At 42.5% G+C, this 18,416-nt stretch overlaps 1 protein-coding gene across 2 annotated transcripts in view; it reads right to left on the bottom strand.

Annotated features, from left to right (window-relative positions):
* The window catches only part of LRRTM4 (leucine rich repeat transmembrane neuronal 4), a 1,979,041-nt gene that overhangs the window by 192,030 nt on the left and 1,768,595 nt on the right, over positions 1-18,416 (bottom strand). The window lies entirely within an intron of this gene.

Consider the following 18,416-nt stretch of genomic DNA (forward strand, 5'->3'; position numbering starts at 1 on the left):
CTCAACTGGACGCCACACCACTGTATATGATTCCACGGTATGCCACTCCAGTGCATGGTATTCTAGTTTACTCCACTTAACCACACTCCAATGTACGCCACTGCACTGTAGGCAATTTTACTAGATGATATTCAAAAATATGCCCCAGCACTGTAAAAGACTGCAGTCTATGCCACTCTACTGTATGCCAATACACTGTACACAAATACACTCTATAATATTGAGAGGACCTAAGTCTACTGTACGACTCTGTATTGTGTGCTATCCCACTCTGTAACACTCCAGTGTATGGTACTCTAATTTATGCCACTGTACTATGCACTCTTCCTTTGTATACCACTTCAATATACACCACTCCACTGTACAAGACTCTTCTCAATCTGACTTCACTGTACGCCAGTCCACTGTACAAAATTCCACTCTACTCCACTCCACTGTATGCCTTCCCAGTCTACTCCACTTTGCTGTACAAAATTATACTGTACCACAGTACACATTACAACACTAGCCTCCACTATATTCTACACACTCCACTTAATAACATTGAACTCGACAAAAGTAAATTGTGCAAGTATTAAAAAAGTGTTTGGTTAACATTATAAAATACATTAGAAATGTAAATGTTATAGTGCTTTTAAAGTTATGATCTAAGTACTACTTATGCACTTATTTATTATTTGTGACATTTCTTATCTGGTAAATTTTTTATTTAAACACCACCTACACATTACTATAAGTCATACTTATAGTTCACATTTATACTTGAACACCACCGTCAAATTAATATAACTAATATAACTTGCACCTCCGTACACAGTCTTGTCACCTCACTCAACGCACTACATTAAGTATAACTTTCCACTATACCATGTTCTTGCATATTAGTTAATTGCAAATGTCATCAGTGTTATTAATCAAATAATTTCACTTCCTATATCATTTATCATATACCTGGGTATAGCTAGTGCATGGAGAAGGAGCAAGTTAAGTTAATGTAGTGTGCCGAGTGAAATGACAAGACTGTGTATGTAGGTACTGAATTATATTCAGTTTAAGGTGGTGCGGAAGTATAATTATGAGTTATAAGCAGAATTATTGTGAAAGTGGTGAGCAAATCATAAATGGAAAAGATAAGTATAACTTTTAAATGTCTAATGTTTGTGTAGTTTAAGTTTGGTTTATATACCAAGCACAAATAAACGTTTCCTAACTAAAACGTATCTTTAACCTTTGTTTTTTTGTATAGTGGCATATGTGGTTACAAAAGGTGGAGACAATGAACAACAGCTTTCAAAAGTCAAAGATCCTGTGACAGCTCTCCTCTCCAGCTTGCCCACAGTCCCCAACGCTGTCCAGCCATTCTACCTGCCTCTGTTTGTGGCTCCTCTGCTCATTTCATGCTGTTTTGCCTTTTCTCCCTGTTTCTGCCCTCTGATTTTCTTTTTCCTTCTCATTTTTCTGCACTTCATTTTGCCTTTTTCTGCCCTCTGTTTTGCCTTTTTGCTAATTTGATTGCCCTCTGTTTTGCCTTTTCCACTCACTTGTTTTTTTGCCTTATCTTTTACCTTTTTCTGCTGTCTCCTTCCCTCCTCACACCATTTACTTAAGACCTGGCTTTTCGACGGAGACCTCACATCACAGCACCCAGATAATCCCAGGTGATACAGTGCTGCACTTTACAAAAGCTGATTTATTGAAAGGTGCCATTTTCTTCAATAGAATCAAGGGAGATTTCTTATTCAAACATTCAAATGTTACAAAAGAACATCATAGCACAACTGAGAAGCATAGAACATGAGGGAATACAGTTTCTATACTTAATGAATGTTGTTCAGCCATAGAGCCTAGCAGTAGATACATTGTCAAGTACTAGGTCACTGCAGTTATGTTTCACTTAGAGCATATGGTTGGTGATAAACACAAATACAGTCAAATGTTTAAGTATGTAACATGAATATCACATACTGTCAAGTACATATCATACATCACTTTGTTCCGTAGAGAATGTGGTTGATCAAGGCAATATTGGTATGGGTTCAGAGAGGGGTTCATTAAGTGTGTGCCTGGCCATATCCGTAGTCAAATCTTTGATCACAGGATTTGCCTATGAAATAATAGACTTCAGAGAATCAGTCATATGAGAATGCAACCCTCACCAGTCAATCACAGGGACATTATTAGTTACCATGGGCCATCAATGTGGAGTGAATGTGAAATTGGATAAACGTTCAAGCTTTGTTATTTGTGAGTAGTAAACGTGGTGTTCTAGTTGACTTGACAATTTGCTTTCTGACTTTGAGGGATAAAGTGGGAGCCAAGCTGAATGGCCAACTGCTTCAGAAATTGCTGGGCAAGATACACTAATATTGTGCTTGCCATAAAATACAGCTTGACAACTTCATACTGCATTACCTCAATTTGCAAATCTCAGATATCAATAATAGATATAATTGAAATGCATCCAAGCCAAAGTTTTCATCACATGCTCTCCCTCATTCTGTGGTGAGCCTGTTTGGAAAAGGCTTGTTATTTTTTAACTTAATATCCCATGTTTCGTAAGATATTTCTTGACCAACTACCTAACCTGGAATGTAATCATACCAGTGCAAACAGCAAACAAATAATTTAAAACAATCACCTTCTTGAATCATTAAACAATAAATATTGTTTAATTGGTCCATGTGCTTATAGCTGGACTCACAATTATGAGGTAACATAACTGTGACCACTTTGCATCATTTCAAATGTTTTGTTATTCCTAGAAAAATTACAGACCTTTTGTTCAGGATATTCAATGGGGAAAAATTCTAACATACAATGGGTTATTTGGCAGATCAAACCAGTTCAAACTGTCAAATAATTTAATATTTAGTGTGATGTTGTAAACATAGCCATATGATTGGTTAACATCCTAAGAGAAGTAGCAATTGACAGATATGTGTGGGTAGATTTAGGTGATAATGACACAGTCAATTGAACATTAAAGGTGTGCATATTTTCTGAATTTACATCAACCATTTAAAATAGCCTGACTAATGGACCTAAACAATATGATCTGTGACGGAATCATTGGATGTAAAATGCAAATAAAGTCCACACAATCTCCAACACGCTGATATTCAGAGAATATCTGCTGGTGAAACATATTTAAGAGCTGGTGAAAAGCTAAAATATTTACTATATCTAGTAAATGCAACTCTTTAAATATTTGATGTATTTGTTATTTAAATTTGCATTCCAATCTATTCATGTGATATATAATTAGCATAGCCTTTATGAGTTTCTTTAATAAAGACTGTGCAACTACCTTGGGCACCATCATTAATAATGCAAATGTTAATTAATAAAAAATAGACTTTGAATCAATAAATCTCCTCCCATAGAAATTAACAACCTTTGCCTCCGAATGGAGCTGCACTGTGACACAATCCCAGAGGATTTTTTTGTAGGGGACCATTATAACAAGACTGACAAATTGTACAATGGTGGCTGATTAGCAAATTTCAAAATAGTGATTAATTTGTATTTGGTCTACTTAATTTCTTTTTTGAGTTTGTTTTTGATTATGTTTCTTTGGGCAGGTGAAAAAAAGGGTTCAATATGAGTTAAAATATTAGGGACTGTGTGGGTAGAAATGGAACATCTACTAGAAGTTTTCTCAAGGAATTTGATTCAGAATAATCCCATAATACAAGGAAGTCATAACTCTAAGCTCAGATCTTATGCACTTTTTTATAAAGTATATAACCACAAAACTACAAATGCCAGAATCTATTTGGCTTTAGAGTTGGCATAAAATGCAAGGCTGGTTAAAAGCAACTCTCATGCTATGTGGTAAACTTCATGATCTTGCACAATAAAAGCTCAATTTAAATGTAAAGCAAAACATGAAAAAACTGTGGAGGACATATTTAAGAAACATTTCTTTGTCATATATGTCCCCAATAATTGTTTGTTTTTTCAGGAACTCGTACCTTTTATTAAACAAAAATTGGAAGAACAGTGTATCTAAGTATTAGGTCACCTGCAAACAGGCAGTAAGAGTTAAGGAAGAGCCCCAACAGAAGATTTTTTTCATAGGGCATGCAGCAGATTCTTGACCATGATATCTTAGGTTAATTTTAACCCAACAAAATGATGCTAATTTTATTGACTTCTGAAGGACGAAAGGTTGACCGTTCGGAATTAAAACTAATGGCTACTGGTTAAAAATAATGTTGACAGCAAACATTTGAGTTGGTGAGATATAGTACTGTTTATCTGTTCCATTGCGAATTAATTTCTATAGATCTTAATGATAATTTAACAATTTGTATTGGGTTTAATCAGCTTTCAACATTAGCAGTTGTAGCATGAATGGATCAACATGTGGGTGGCATTCTTTTTTAGACATTAACAATTTTAGTAGGGTAAGAAAAAACTGGTACCAATTTACAGAAACAATACAATTTGAGTACATGAAAGAAATCAATGTTCAATACCTGCACAAACAATAGTCTAGTAGTAAATTGTCCTGGCTCATTATAATGTAAAATGTGCGAGTCCTTTGGCTATGTGCTGATGTGTAAAAATTGTCTCCCTATGTGTCCTGGAAGGATGAATGGGACCCAGTGAAAAACTGAGTTGTGTTGCAGAACATGGAAAATTAAATCAGGGGAAGCACAAGCGATAATGGTAGAATGCTTAGTATATTATGATGGAGGGTAGCCGGGAAGCTGTGGCCTTTAAATTTGGCCTGCTGAGGGAGGGATGTTCTCTTCAGCCAGTTATTTGTACTGAATTAGCATAGTATAAGAGGCAGGAACTATAGGGCGCTGGTGTACACGATGAGCCTCTCTCAATGTAGTACAGAGCTTTCTGCCTCTCCTGATCCAAGTACCGCCTTGCACCATTGGGAGGAGCTGGGGGTGTTGGCTTTCCAGTGCATAGTTAGTAAACGCTTGGCCACCAGGAGGTTGATGGTGGTGAAGCGCACCCAAACCCTTAGGTATTTTCCACAGACAACAAAAATAAATCAAAGGTGGTAGATTCACATGAATTTAACATGGTAAGCTCTGTAACCATGGTTAATGAAGTGTGAATTTTGTCTGTGTTAGAAATGGGGATCTCAAATTGGTAGAGGTATGTGCCTTTCCCCAATTAGGGACGCATCCTTCTAGTGAGAATAAGGGAGATACACACTTCAAATAACCCCTGCTCACCCCCTTGGAAGCTTGGCATGAGCAGACAGGCTCATCCCAAAGGCAATATGTAAAGTATGTTACCCAAATATACAGTACCACTTGAAAACACCACAAATGAACACCACACCAGTTTAGAAAAATAAAGTATCTTTACATCAATCAAACAAGACCAAGATGGCAAACATCAACATACAGGTATGAAGATATGCTTTTAGAATAGTTATTTCAAAAACAGAACTTGTGAAACAAAATTGTTCCACCTGGGGCTATTATGATGTTGTGACAAGCATAAATCTACAGTTCAGCGCCAACCTTGAGGTGCGCTGCATCATGCACGGAGTCACAGGGACCCTCAAACAACAGTACCTTGGAAACAAAGTCACAATGTCGTGGAAGTAAGGCATAGTACCCGAGGTAAAGCTGGTTCCCTTCTGCCATGTGGGAGGTGAAGTGTCGAGGACATTAGGTGTGGAGTCCAGGGCAGGGATGTTAGGCAGCATCAGTGGTGATGCATCAAGTCCAGTGAGGCGATGCAACATCAAAGAGTTCATGAAGTCACCCTCATCAGTTATCGTCATGATGAAGGGAAGCAGGTGCTGGTGGTGATGGTGTTCGTGCAGGCACTGGCGTGGGTAGGCCGATAACTGCAAATGTCAGCAGGCGTTTAAGCTGCGGTGTAGGCGGGAGGTGCGTCTTGCACTTAATGAGCAGTACCCCCTGCCTCAGTGCAGGTCGCAGCATCACAGGTGTCCTGACTGGCTGCGTAAGAATTTTTTTTCTTCCTTTACAGTACCAGCCACACAATTCTAAGTGCCCAGGAACTACAATTGGTGTCCTTTTGAATACAGGAGTTCACAGAGGAGTCCAGGTGCTGGTCAGTGGCTGCAGGCGAAGTCTCTGTGGCCCTGAAACTTCAAAACAGGAGGCAAACACACACAAGCCCTTGGAGATTCTTCTTCACCAGGTTCACAGCAAAGTTCCAGTCTTTGACCTCTCTTTGGCAGAAGCAGCAACTGCAGGCCAACCCGGTTAAGGGGTATTACTCCTCCTTACTAGACTTTTTAATTTGATCGCGCTGCATACCTGCGCTTGCTGTACTTCATAGGACTGTCTGGGGGCAACATTGTAGCAGTAGCTCTTACCTGCACAATAATTGTTGGGCTCACCCTGCACTTGGCAGGACTCAGGGCAGTTAGGCACCGACACCCATCGCGTCGCGGCGTTTTAGACCGCTATCTTGGGAGAGGGAATCTGGCGCTGCCGATCTATGGGCACCATCTTTGTTGGGGGACTAGTTGTTTCCCTTGCACGACTCCCACGTGTCCGGCTATTTAGATGGATAGTCAATCAGCGCACAGCGATGGCGCGCAGCGGGTGCGCGCCGGAGGTGCACCAGAGGTATGCCCGTTTGCGCCCGTTCACGCACAGGACGCGCCGGGCGCCGGTAATGCTTCTTCTTCGCACCGAGCTGCTCCTACTTATTCCCGTGACGATCTTTTCAGACTAAACTCTAGCACTAATCCCAGTCACCAGCCTTCTACCATCAGCAGGGATCAAGAATCTCTGTCTTGTGGATTGCTAAATGTGAGATCTCTCAGTAAGCATTCCGAAGAAATTGCGTTACTCATTGAGTTTCATGAGTTAGACGTACTCTTCATGACAGAGACTTGGGCTAGTGCTAATAGCGCGGTGGAATTGGGGCTAGCTTGCCCTCCTGGCTACAAAATCAGACACAATCCCCGGGTGGGGGCCAGAGGAGGAGGAGTAGAGTTGATTTTTAGGGAGACACTAGATCTCTCCCAGCTTGATATTAAGGCAATTCCAGGTTGTGAACTACTAGGCTTCTCAATTAATGGTCAGGGGGGTGCTCCATACACTGGGCTGCTGTGCTATAGACCCCTGGCTAGCGCCCTGTCTGTTGTAACAGAGCTTATTGATCTTATTTATGATTTATCTAATTCCCACACCAGGCTCATAGCGTTGGGGGATTTTTACTTGTGGCCGGACGGTCCGACCGACTCAGCCTTTAAAGAGTTGGTCCAGGCCAGTTGCAATATTCAGCTGCAGCAGTTAGTACTCTCTCAGACCCACTTAAAGGGTCACGCTTTAGACCTGATCTTTGCTGATGCAGGCCAAGTGACCATATGGAACATCCTGCCTCAGTACTGGACGGATCATGCACTCGTCCATTTTTCTTTTTCACTCTTCACCGCATCAACGAAGAAAGGCAGTTTAGGAGCCACTAAGGCGGGCAGACAATGGTCTAAGCTCCTCAAACAATCTACCCTCCCCACCCTGCTTTTAGATGGTTTCATCTTGGGAGATAATGTGGATGTGAGCTATGAAGCCCTTAGCCAATGAATTTTAGCTTCATTGGATTCACTGGCCCCGCTGCGAAAAACTAGAATTAGGACAAAATATGCAATGCCGTGGTTCTCAGGAGAACTATTTCAGCTAAAACTCCAGTGCAAACGGGCTGAGCGTACTTGGAAAAAGCAGTACCTTGAGTCAGATAGAGCTCTTTTTAAACAGGCACTGGTGACTTATAAAGCCCAGATTAAAAAGTCCAAGGCTAGCTTCTTAGAAGAATCACTACTGTCAGCCGTGAACAAGTCCCAGGCCCTATTTAAGATCGTTGAAGACTTGGCGTGTCCCGCCTGTACTGTAAAGGATATTCTTGCTGCTCAATCTTTATGTGACTCATTGGCACAGGCCTTCGAGGACAAGATTGCAACTATTCTGAACAACCTTGCAATACTGCCAGGCCCAAACCCTCAGACCTTGCTTAATCTTACTTCAACTTCCATCTTGGAGAAAGATGCTAGGTCAGCTCAATTGAACAGTTTTCCCCCGCCGTCCTTTGAAGATTTCTGTGTACTGGCAAACGGTGTATTCTCGGGCTCGCCACTTGATCCTCTTCCACATAAATTTTGGAAACTATTCCGTGAAGAGCTTTTCCCCCCCTCTTTTTTCCATCTGTTGTCAGTCCCTCAGGTCTGCACGGGTTCCGGACTGCTGGAAGCTGGCGGTGGTCTCCCCACTCCTGAAAAAGGATACTTTGGATCCCACCTGTCCAGCAAATTATAGGCCTATTTCTTTGCTCCCATTTCCAATTAAAATTCTGGAGAAATTGGTCACAAAACATCTTTCCAGTTTCTTGGAAACTAATGCTTGCTTGGACGTGGCCCAATTTGGCTTCAGACCAGCCCATGGGACGGAGTCTGCACTGGTGACTGTTTTAGATGATCTTCGGACCCGTGCCGACCAAGGTCGAGCAGCCTTTTTGGTACTGCTCGACATGTCGGCCGCGTTCGATACGGTCAGCCATACGATCTTGATAGGGAGACTGGAGGAAATAGGAGTGTCGGGATCGGCTCTTGACTGGCTGGTGTCCTATCTTGATAATAGGCACCAGATGGTGGCCCTGCCACCCTTCAAATCTAACATCAGAAGGGTTGGGCAGGGCGTGCCTCAAGGGTCGGCCATCAGCCCGATCCTATTCAATCTTTACCTCCGTCCCCTGATCAAACTGATAAAATCTTTCGGTATAGCGGTCACCAACTACGCTGACGACACCCAACTCATCTTCTCGTTTGAGGGTAAGGAGGCTGTGTCACAGGAGACCTTCCACCACTGTATGTCCATCACGGCGGAATGGTTGAGCCACAACTCTTTGCAATTTAACAGCTCCAAAACAGAGGTGCTACATTGTTCTATGGATCGCACCCCTAGGCCTCTTCCATTGAATATTTGGCCTCCGTCCTTCCAGGGTACCAGTTTGCCGGCTGAATCGGTTCGTAACCTGGGGGTGATGTTCGGCCCCAGCCTGCAGCTAGACGTGTCCGTAAATAAAACGGTGGCCACTTGTATGGCACTGTTGCGGATGCTGCGGAAGATATTACCCATGCTCCCTGTACAGACTAGGCCAGAGGTAGTGCGGAGCATCATCTTAAGTAGGCTCGACTACTGTAATTCACTACTTCTGGGGGCACCTACGACCCTGGTGGGAAAACTGCAGCGTGTACAGAACTTTGCCGCCAAATTGGCCCTTTCGCGCCCACGATCTGATTCATCTACCAAGGCACTCAGGGATCTTCACTGGTTGCCAATCCCTCAGCGGATTGATTTCAAAGCCCTCTGTCTGGTACATAAGGCCCTTCATGGACAGGGCCCTTCTCCTCTGCAGGACTTGTTTTCCTGGTATGTACCGTCCAGATCTCTCCGTTCGGCCTCAGCTTGTCTGGTGATAGTTCCCAGGATTTTGAGGACCCGGATGGGAGGTCGATCTTTTAGGTTTACCACAGCGAGACTGTGGAATTCCTTATCGTTATGCTTACGAAGCATGGGAGATCTTACTTCCTTCAAGAAAGCTTTGAAAACACATCTTTTTCCAAGAATTATGTAAGCTGTGCAGCTGCTAAAACATCGTGTATGTATTATCTAAGTTCAAGCGCCAGGATACCCGTTGGGTGACAGTCATTGCGCTATATAAATATACCAATACATACATACTTACATACTTACAGCTCTCCAGATCTTCTCTTTGGCAAGGTTCCTCTTGAGTCCAAAAGTGATCTAATTCTCTGGGGTTTAAGGATAAATACTGATACCGCAGTTTCTCTTTGTGGCAAGAATCTCTGAGCCCAGTCAAAATTTGTTCCGTCCTCTCTGGTGCAGCATGGTTACAGGAGGTGGAGAAAGCATTGTGCAAAGGAGACACAGTCTATTCAGGTGTAAGTGAAACTCCTCCCACCACTCAAAATGCAGGCAAAGTTGATTCAGCCCAACTATGAGTCGCCCAAGAAAGGCAGGAAGCACCTCAACCCCCCTTGTGGCTATCTGCAGTGAATGCACATCCCCAGTCAATACCCAAAATAGCAGACGCACACAGAATTGTTAAATAAGAAAATGCCTGCTTTCTTAAAGTATGCTTAGACGTGAGTCCCATGCTCTCCACACCACTGGAGTCAAGCTATCCTGGCTGAAGATGGCTGATAGCCAGAAACCGGTCGTAGGATGCTTGATTCCGGTCCAGGAAAGACATGGCTTGGCAGTTTGGGCTGGACTGTTCCCATGAGGCACAGGGTCAAGGCTGATTTGCATATGGCCATGTCTGAACTGGGGTGGTGTGGAGTGCAAAAAAACGATGGATTTAGGCTCAGATCTCTGTACTGGGGTGAATGTATGACATTGTTCTGCATTCTGTCCATCAACTGTTGGTTTTGCATTTGTCACCTCGAGTGGGATGGGTATGCTCAGACGTGAGTCCCATGCTCTTCACACCACTGGAGTTAAGCTATCCTGTCTGAAGACGGCTGATAGCCAGAAACCGGTCCTAGGATGCTTGATTCCGGTCCAGGAAAGACATGGCTTGGCAGTTCGGGCTGGACTGTTCCCATGAGGCACAGGGTCAAGGCTGATTTGCATGTGGCCATGTCTGATCTGGGGTGGTGTGGAGTGCAAAAAAAGATGGATTTAGGCTCAGATCTCTGTACTGGGGTGAATGTATGACATTGTTCTGCATTCTGTCCTTCAACTGTTGGTTTTGCATTTGCACCCCGAGTGGGATGGGTATGCTCAGACGTGAGTCTCATGCTCTCCACACCACTGGGGTCAAGCTATTCTGGTGGAAGACGGCTGATAGCCAGAAACCGGTCCTAGGATGCTTGATTCCAGTCCAGGAAAGACATGGCTTGGCAGTTCTGGCTGGACTATTCCCATGAGGCACAGGGTCAAGGCTGATTTGCATATGGCCATGTATGAACTGGGGTGGTGTGGAGTGCAAAAAATTGATGGATTTAGGCCCAGATCTCTGTACTGGGGTGAATGTATGACATTGTTCTGCATTCTGTCCATCAACTGTTGGTTTTGCATTTACTTTCTTAAAGTGGCATTTTAAAACACTCAATTTTTAAAACCATCTCCCTAAAAAGATGTGTTATTACATTCTGAGTTAAGAGAGCCTAAACCCCATTTCTCTATCCTGTACCAGTGGAAAGTTATACTTGTAAGAAGTTACACAGTAATTCCCATGTTAGCCTATGTGGGAGACAGCCTTTCAATATAGAAAAATGAAATTGGCAGTATTTCACTATCAGGCCATGTAAAACACATGTCCTACTGTTTACATACACAGCACCCTGCCCATGGGGGTTCCTTGGGCCTACCTAAGGAGTGCCTTACATGTAAAAAAAGGGAAGGTTGGGGCCGGGCAAATGAGTGCCCTTCCCAGGTCAACATGGCAGTTACAAACTGCATGTGCAGATTCTACAGTGGTAGGTCTGAGTCACATTTACAGGGCTACTCAAGTGGGTGGCACAGTCAGTGATGCAAGCCAACTAGTAGCATTGGATTTTCAGGACCTGGCACGCTCAGTGCACTTTACTCTGGACTTACCAGCAAATCAAATATGCCAATCATGGATAACCAATATATTCATAATTTACACAGAGAGCATATGCACTTTAGCACTGAGTAGCATTGGTAAAGTGCCCAGAGTTCTAAACCCAACAAAAAGTCTTGCTATGCTGGGGCGGGACGAAAGCATGTGCCAGAGGTCGTCAGCCGGGGCGAGATATCTAGGATGAGTGAAGTTGGCTGCAGAGAACATACAATTAATTTGAGTGGGTGTAAAATGGGCCCTGTGAAGAATCATATATTGGATATTTTTAAAGTGAGCATTCATCGAAACAGTCGTAGCGGACTCAAGGGCTGTACACCACTCAGTTTCGTGAATAGGTCTTGTAAAGTCCTCCTCCCAAAGGCGACAAAGGTGAACTTGAGAGATGTCTACGTGTTTCCTAATAGCTTTGTATTGCCATGTATTAAGACGTTGCTCTCCTCCCATGAGTTATAGAGTCAGTATCACCACATAACGCAGTCTAAGTGAACGTAAAGTTTATTTGGGGACGAATAATGTGAGTAAATGCATAGGTGTGGGCTATCGGCTCTCCACGCATCGAGAAATGACCAATGATGAGCCCATAAAGATAACTGACTGTAGTGTTGATGGTCTGGGGTATGAAGAAGTGGGGGGTGAGAAACGTCAAGGGAAACATTCAGTACATTGTTATAATCCCCACCTAGTAACCATGGGATACCTACCCATTGAGTTAGGGCTTTTGATAGCCATCCATAATGTCATTTGCTCTTAATTTGGTGCATAGATACAACCCAAGCGGATGGCATGCCGTCCAACCGGTCCTTCACAAAAACAGATCTGCCCTCCTTTTCAATGAGTATGTTTTGGGTTTGAAAACCTGATCTGGTGCTAAAGAATTTCCCAGGTGATAGCATGCAACTGTGTAGGTTGTACTTATTGGTAAAGTGTTGTGATGTACTGTAGCCTGAAGTTTTTTAGATGTTGTCTGTGATGAGCAAATTTGGGCGCATATCTTGTCATGTGTGCTACACTTGGGTGTGCAGTTGAATGAGAAGGATCAAGAGATAGGATGGTGGAGAGTGATTTAAAAGAGACCAGGAAATGTTTTCACCTTATGGCAATTATCCTAATAGGTTATTAATCTTGGTCTGAGTAATCTAGTTGTTGCACAAGATATCAGTTTAGAACATTAGAGCCTGCTACATTGTCAGTGGATTATTTGTTGATTCAGTAGAGGCACTAAGGTGTGTTTTCTCATTTCAGTTGAAGATAAATAGACTGAGAATATTTTGTTGAGTGGGTGACCATGTAGAACCAGACACAGATTGTTTCTTGGGTAATAATGCAGCTGTTGCTTGAGAGAGCTTCAGCCACTTAACCCCTTCCATGCTGATGACGGCCCCTGGCCATCATGCATCACGGTGGGCGTGTGCTGATGACGGCTGGGGGACGTCATGGACCCGCCCACTCTTCAAAACGGCTGCACAGATGCAGAATCGCGACCGTGCCCAAGGGGTTAAATCGGATATTCTGATTTCCCAAAAGCAGAGATCGTTGTGGGTTACAAATATGTCAAAGATGGCATATATGACGGTATCTGTGAATTCATGTTTGATGGAAGCCTTTGTATCAGTAGGAATGATCTTGGATATGTTAAGTGAGGGTGAGTAGCAAATGAAAAGTGATTTGAAATTGGTTAAATTAGTTATTACAAAGACTTTTAAGTTTGCCATCTGTAAAATGTGGTGTGTATCACTTACAACGCAACTTTTACGTCGTAATGCTGTTACAACGCAGCTATTACAACGCAGGATCCATTACAACGCATGGCATTACAACGCATGTCATTACATCGCAGATGCTATTACAACGCATACCATTACATCGTAAGTATTGGTAAGTATATAATTTATTTTAATTTTATTTAATATTATATAAATGATTTAATTAATATTAATTATAAATAAAAATAAATAAAAATATTTTTTTTTGTTTTTAAATATTATAAATTAAATTTATTAATTTAAGTAATTTTTTAAATAAATATGAGTATAGGAGTATATGTATAGGTGTACTGAGGTTTTAGGGCAGGGTTTGGGTTTTGGGGTTCAGGGGTGTTTTTAGGTTTCAGGGTAGGGTTTGGGTTTTGGGGTACAGGGGTGTTTTTAGGTTTCAGGGTAGGGTTTGGGTTTTGGGGTACAGGGGTGTTTTTAGGTTTCAGGGTAGGGTTTGGGTTTTGGGGTACAGGGGTGTTTTTAGGTTTCAGGGTAGGGTTTGGGTTTTGGGGTACAGGGGTGTTTTTAGGTTTCAGGGTAGGGTGTGGGTTTTGGGGTACAGGGGTGTTTTTAGGTTTCAGGGTAGGGTTTGGGTTTTGGGGTACAGGGGTGTTTTTAGGTTTCAGGGCAGGGTTTGGGTTTTGGGGTACAGGGGTGTTTTTAGGTTTCAGGGCAGGGTTTGGGTTTTGGGGTACAGGGGTGTTTTTAGGTTTCAGGGTAGGGTTTGGGTTTTGGGGTACAGGGGTGTTTTTAGGTTTCAGGGCAGGGTTTGGGTTTTGGGGTACAGGGGTGTTTTTAGGTTTCAGGGCAGGGTTTGGGTTTTGGGGTACAGGGGTGTTTTTAGGTTTCAGGGCAGGGTTTGGGTTTTGGGGTACAGGGGTGTTTTTAAGTTAAATGAAATTAATTATATTATATTAATTACATTTCTTAATTAAAATAATTAAATTAAATACATTATTTTAAATAATTTATTTTAATTACAATCAAAAAAATATTTAAATTAAATTAATTTAATTATATTAATTAAATAAAATTAATTACATTTTTTATTAAAATTAATTTAAATAAATAATTACTATTATTTTGATTAAAATAATTTAATTAAATTAAAATAATTACATTTTTTTTAAAAAGGTATACTTACCTATACTTACGATGTAATGCCATGCATTGTAATAGCATCTGCGATGTAATGCCATGCGTTGTAATGCCATGCGTTGTAATGGATCCTGCGTTGTAAAAATTGCGATGTAACGGTCTGCGTTGTAAAATAACGCGTTGTAACATCATAGATCCGCCCATGTCCTTGATTATGGCTACCATCCTTCCATAGTCTCCTTAAGGTTAGTTTCAAGTTAGGATTCCATATCCAGAGTGTGTTGTCTCTTAAAGAATTAGGGATGTTTATTTTCCAAACATGTTCTTGGTGATGAAAAGAAGGTCCAGATTTGAGTCTGAGATAAAGGTATTGACGTTCAAGAGGATCTTATTTATTGATTTTGTGCTATTGAGGAGGTAATGTTTAATAGAGAACAATGAAGTTTGGAAAAGAAGAAGGAGAGGTCTGACCGGTCGAGGGGCCAAGAGGTGGAGTAGTGCCTTGATTGATTTGCGGGGTGCAATGGGGAAGTGCAATGACGTTGGGAGTTCCAATTAAAAATAGATGTAAATAGAATAAAATATGTTATCTAAGTGGGTAAATTGGGAGGAGAAAGCGAGGGTTATGCTGAGAAATACTGGAGTGATGTGGAGTGTTACAGCAAGTCAGGCATGTGCCTTCATAAACTAGGTCAGTTAAAGAGGGGTGGGGATACTTTAGGAAGGATCATAGGGCAGGTGGTTTGGAAAATGCTGTAAAGGAGGTGATAAATGTGATGCATGAAGTGTGTACGGGGGGCCAAGGGACACTGAAGAGTGGTGATTTGGTTGGCCATGGTTTGCATGAGTGGAAGACTGCTAGTTCATTGTAGAGGATATAGTAGGAGGGAAAGATGGTCAAAGGAGAGGGGAAGGCAGTGTACGGAGAAAAACTGGATGTGGGAATATGAGGAAACACAGTAGCTGGAGGTAGGGAGGCAAGCAGAGGAGAGATGGTTTAAACTAGAGAAGAATTGTATGTTTTAAGATGGGGTGTGGTGGAAGGGTGGAGTGCAGAGTAAGGAAGGGGCTGGGTAGGAGAAGGTGTCTAGATTAAGACTGGCAAAGCACAGAAAGGACGACCGAATAAGAACAAGTAATAAGGGAGGAGGCAAGATAGATGGGATGCCAAGGAGTTGATAGGAGTACAGTGTGATTAGTGAATTGCAGAGGAAAAGACCTGGGAAGTTAGGTGCCATGCAGGAACATTGAGACAAATGCAGAGCTTTCATCTTGGTATAGACCTCATTGGGCTGTAACAACTGCTCATCCATAATGCAGTTTTTTTGTAGTCATGGATGACCCAGGGAGCACTCTAGGGTTCGGTGGGTGTCGGCCAATGAGACCTACTGGAGCACTGCAGCCATGACCCAAATTACAATTAATTTAGACAGTTTTCTCAGGCCATTATTTAGGTGCTGTCCATATCAAGATCCAACCTCTTCCTCTTTCAAACTAGAAATGTGATCTCTTGGTCCGTTTTGAAGGGGCACAGTTGCTACCTTGGAAAGTGCAACCTCTCAACTACCAGATATTTAAGATTACAAAGAATTGAGCCAAGGGAAGTGATGTAAGGGGTTTTACAATATACCTCCTGAAAACTTCTCTGCCGGAGTTAGTGCATTGGGACTGGGACAAGGAAGTGCAGCGGGTGCATAGATTTCCTCTTTCAATGCCGAAGCGACAAACAAATGCACAAGGGTACCCACGCGTGATCCTAATTTATTTTGGGAACTTTTTACTCCGGCAGACAGTCTATGATTTGGCCAGACCGAATATGAAAAGGAAAGGCGAAAACTTTATGTATTTTGCTAAACCAGACTTTGCACATGCCACAGTAGAAAGAAGATGGAGGCTCAGAGAACTCATTACCCCCTTCCAAAAAGCCAGGGCCTCGGCTTTCTTACAAAATTCTGCAAAACTAAAAATTGTCCACCAAGGGCAGAACTCTTATTTTTCCTCAGAAATACAAGCTCAGAAGCTACTTGACGAGATCTTAGCAGGAGGGAAGAAGCCTGGGTAGGCCAGTTGGACAACGCAGGGAACCTTGTGCCGGCAGCTGGGTGGGAGGATATGGTTAACTTTAGGGTAACTGAAGTGACCAAATAACTCCTAATGACTAGAAATGTATATAGGTATTTCCCTTTTGAGTTTCACAAGGGGGACCCGAGCACAGGATGGGAGGATGGGGCGTGGAGGGGGGAGGGGGAGGGAGAGTGGACGATCCAGACGCTATCACACAGGCTCAGGATTGAGCCTGACTGCCACAGAAGGGAGGAGGGGGATGGGGGCGAGCACACAGGCACACAGTAGGGATAGAACCCATAGTCAGGGCTAAAGTAACAAATAGACAACAAGGGACACAGCTAAGTAGGGGGATGACAATCGGTATGGGCAAAGTGTTAAGTTCAAGGAGGGGTAGGATCCAAAATTCTGAATGGCTAAGTTAAGAATATTATCCATTAATATTTGTGGCATCAATGACCCAATAAAAAGACAGAGTTGCAATAGGTCTTAGATCAACAGGGGCTAATATTATATGTCTCCAGGAGACACATGTGGAGGGGTCTCAACTGCACCTTTTGAAAACTCTCGGATTTAGACTGATTACAGCCACAACACAGGCAACCAAGACACGGGGTGGCCATTCTGGAAATAGGAGGGGGCTCCAATTCACTAGATCTGCAGCTGACAAGCTTGGGCGGTGGGCAGTCACGGAGTGCCAGTACAGTACTGGGAAAAAAATAACTATTTGCTCCTTACACGGGTGAATTACAGATGATCCAGACCTGCTGGGATTTATTTCTAACAAACTAGTACACTGGTCACTCCCAATGATTGTATGCGGCGATTTCAACTTGAATCTACCGTCTGATTGGTCGCTGGGGTCCAATTTTTTATACCAAGGAAGGAAACCGAGGGTATTCAGAGCACTTCACGAACGATGCATCACCCACGGGCTGTCAGATTGTTGGCAATCTAAACACCCCAATAACCCAGGATTTACTTTCTTTTCTAACCCTCATTCTAAACGTGATAGGCTAGATTATGTGTTCGCCTCCCATACTATGATATCAGAGTGCCTAATAGATAGGCTAACCAGGGTCCTGTCAGACCACAATCCCCTAATCTTAAGTATCGATATCGAAGGGATCCAACAGGATTATAATAGGTGGACATTTGAAAGGGCTTTACATCTAAATGAGAAATACTGTCAACTTATGAATAAATGGATACCAGAATTTCTAGAGGATAACCAGGGCAGTGCACCAATAGAAGTAGTGTGGGACACTCTCAAGTCAGGAATTAGGGTAGAAACTCTCCAATTTCCGCTAAATTTTAATCGAGAGTCAAATCAGAAAATAAAAATACTACAGGAAAAATTAGCGGAAGCAGAGGAAGGACTTATAAGGGCAGTTCAGGGGGGTTTGAATATCGAAGGGGCATTAGGAGAGGTGGCTGTTGCAAGGAACAGAGTAGCAGTCATCTTCACGGAAAAAGCAATATGCAAAGCCACAATGAACAGGGAGAAAACATACGAGCTAAGGGAACAAGTAGGACACCATCTTGCAGTTCGCACGAGACAACAGAATATGGCGAACATGATCAAAGAGATTAAAGATCCTAAAAATGGACTACATAGAGACTATTAAAAAGCAAGAAGAGATCAAGGATCTAGATCGGGCTATGGCACGTCAGCTCCCATAGGAAGATTAAGACAGCCTAGTAGAAATACCTCAGTGGGTAGAAATTCTATTATCGATAAACAGTTTTTCCCCCGGAATGGCAGCTGGGTTGGATGGAATACCTGCAGAATTCTATGCCAAATTCCATAAACCACTGAAAGGAATTTTAACTGATCTAATAATCGATGTCTTCCATGGAGAGCAACCACTAGGATCATGGTCTCGTGCTAAAATTGTGGTTTTTCCAAAGAAA

Source organism: Lissotriton helveticus, chromosome 11, assembly GCF_964261635.1.
Source record: "Lissotriton helveticus chromosome 11, aLisHel1.1, whole genome shotgun sequence".
Lineage (NCBI taxonomy): Eukaryota > Metazoa > Chordata > Amphibia > Caudata > Salamandridae > Lissotriton > Lissotriton helveticus.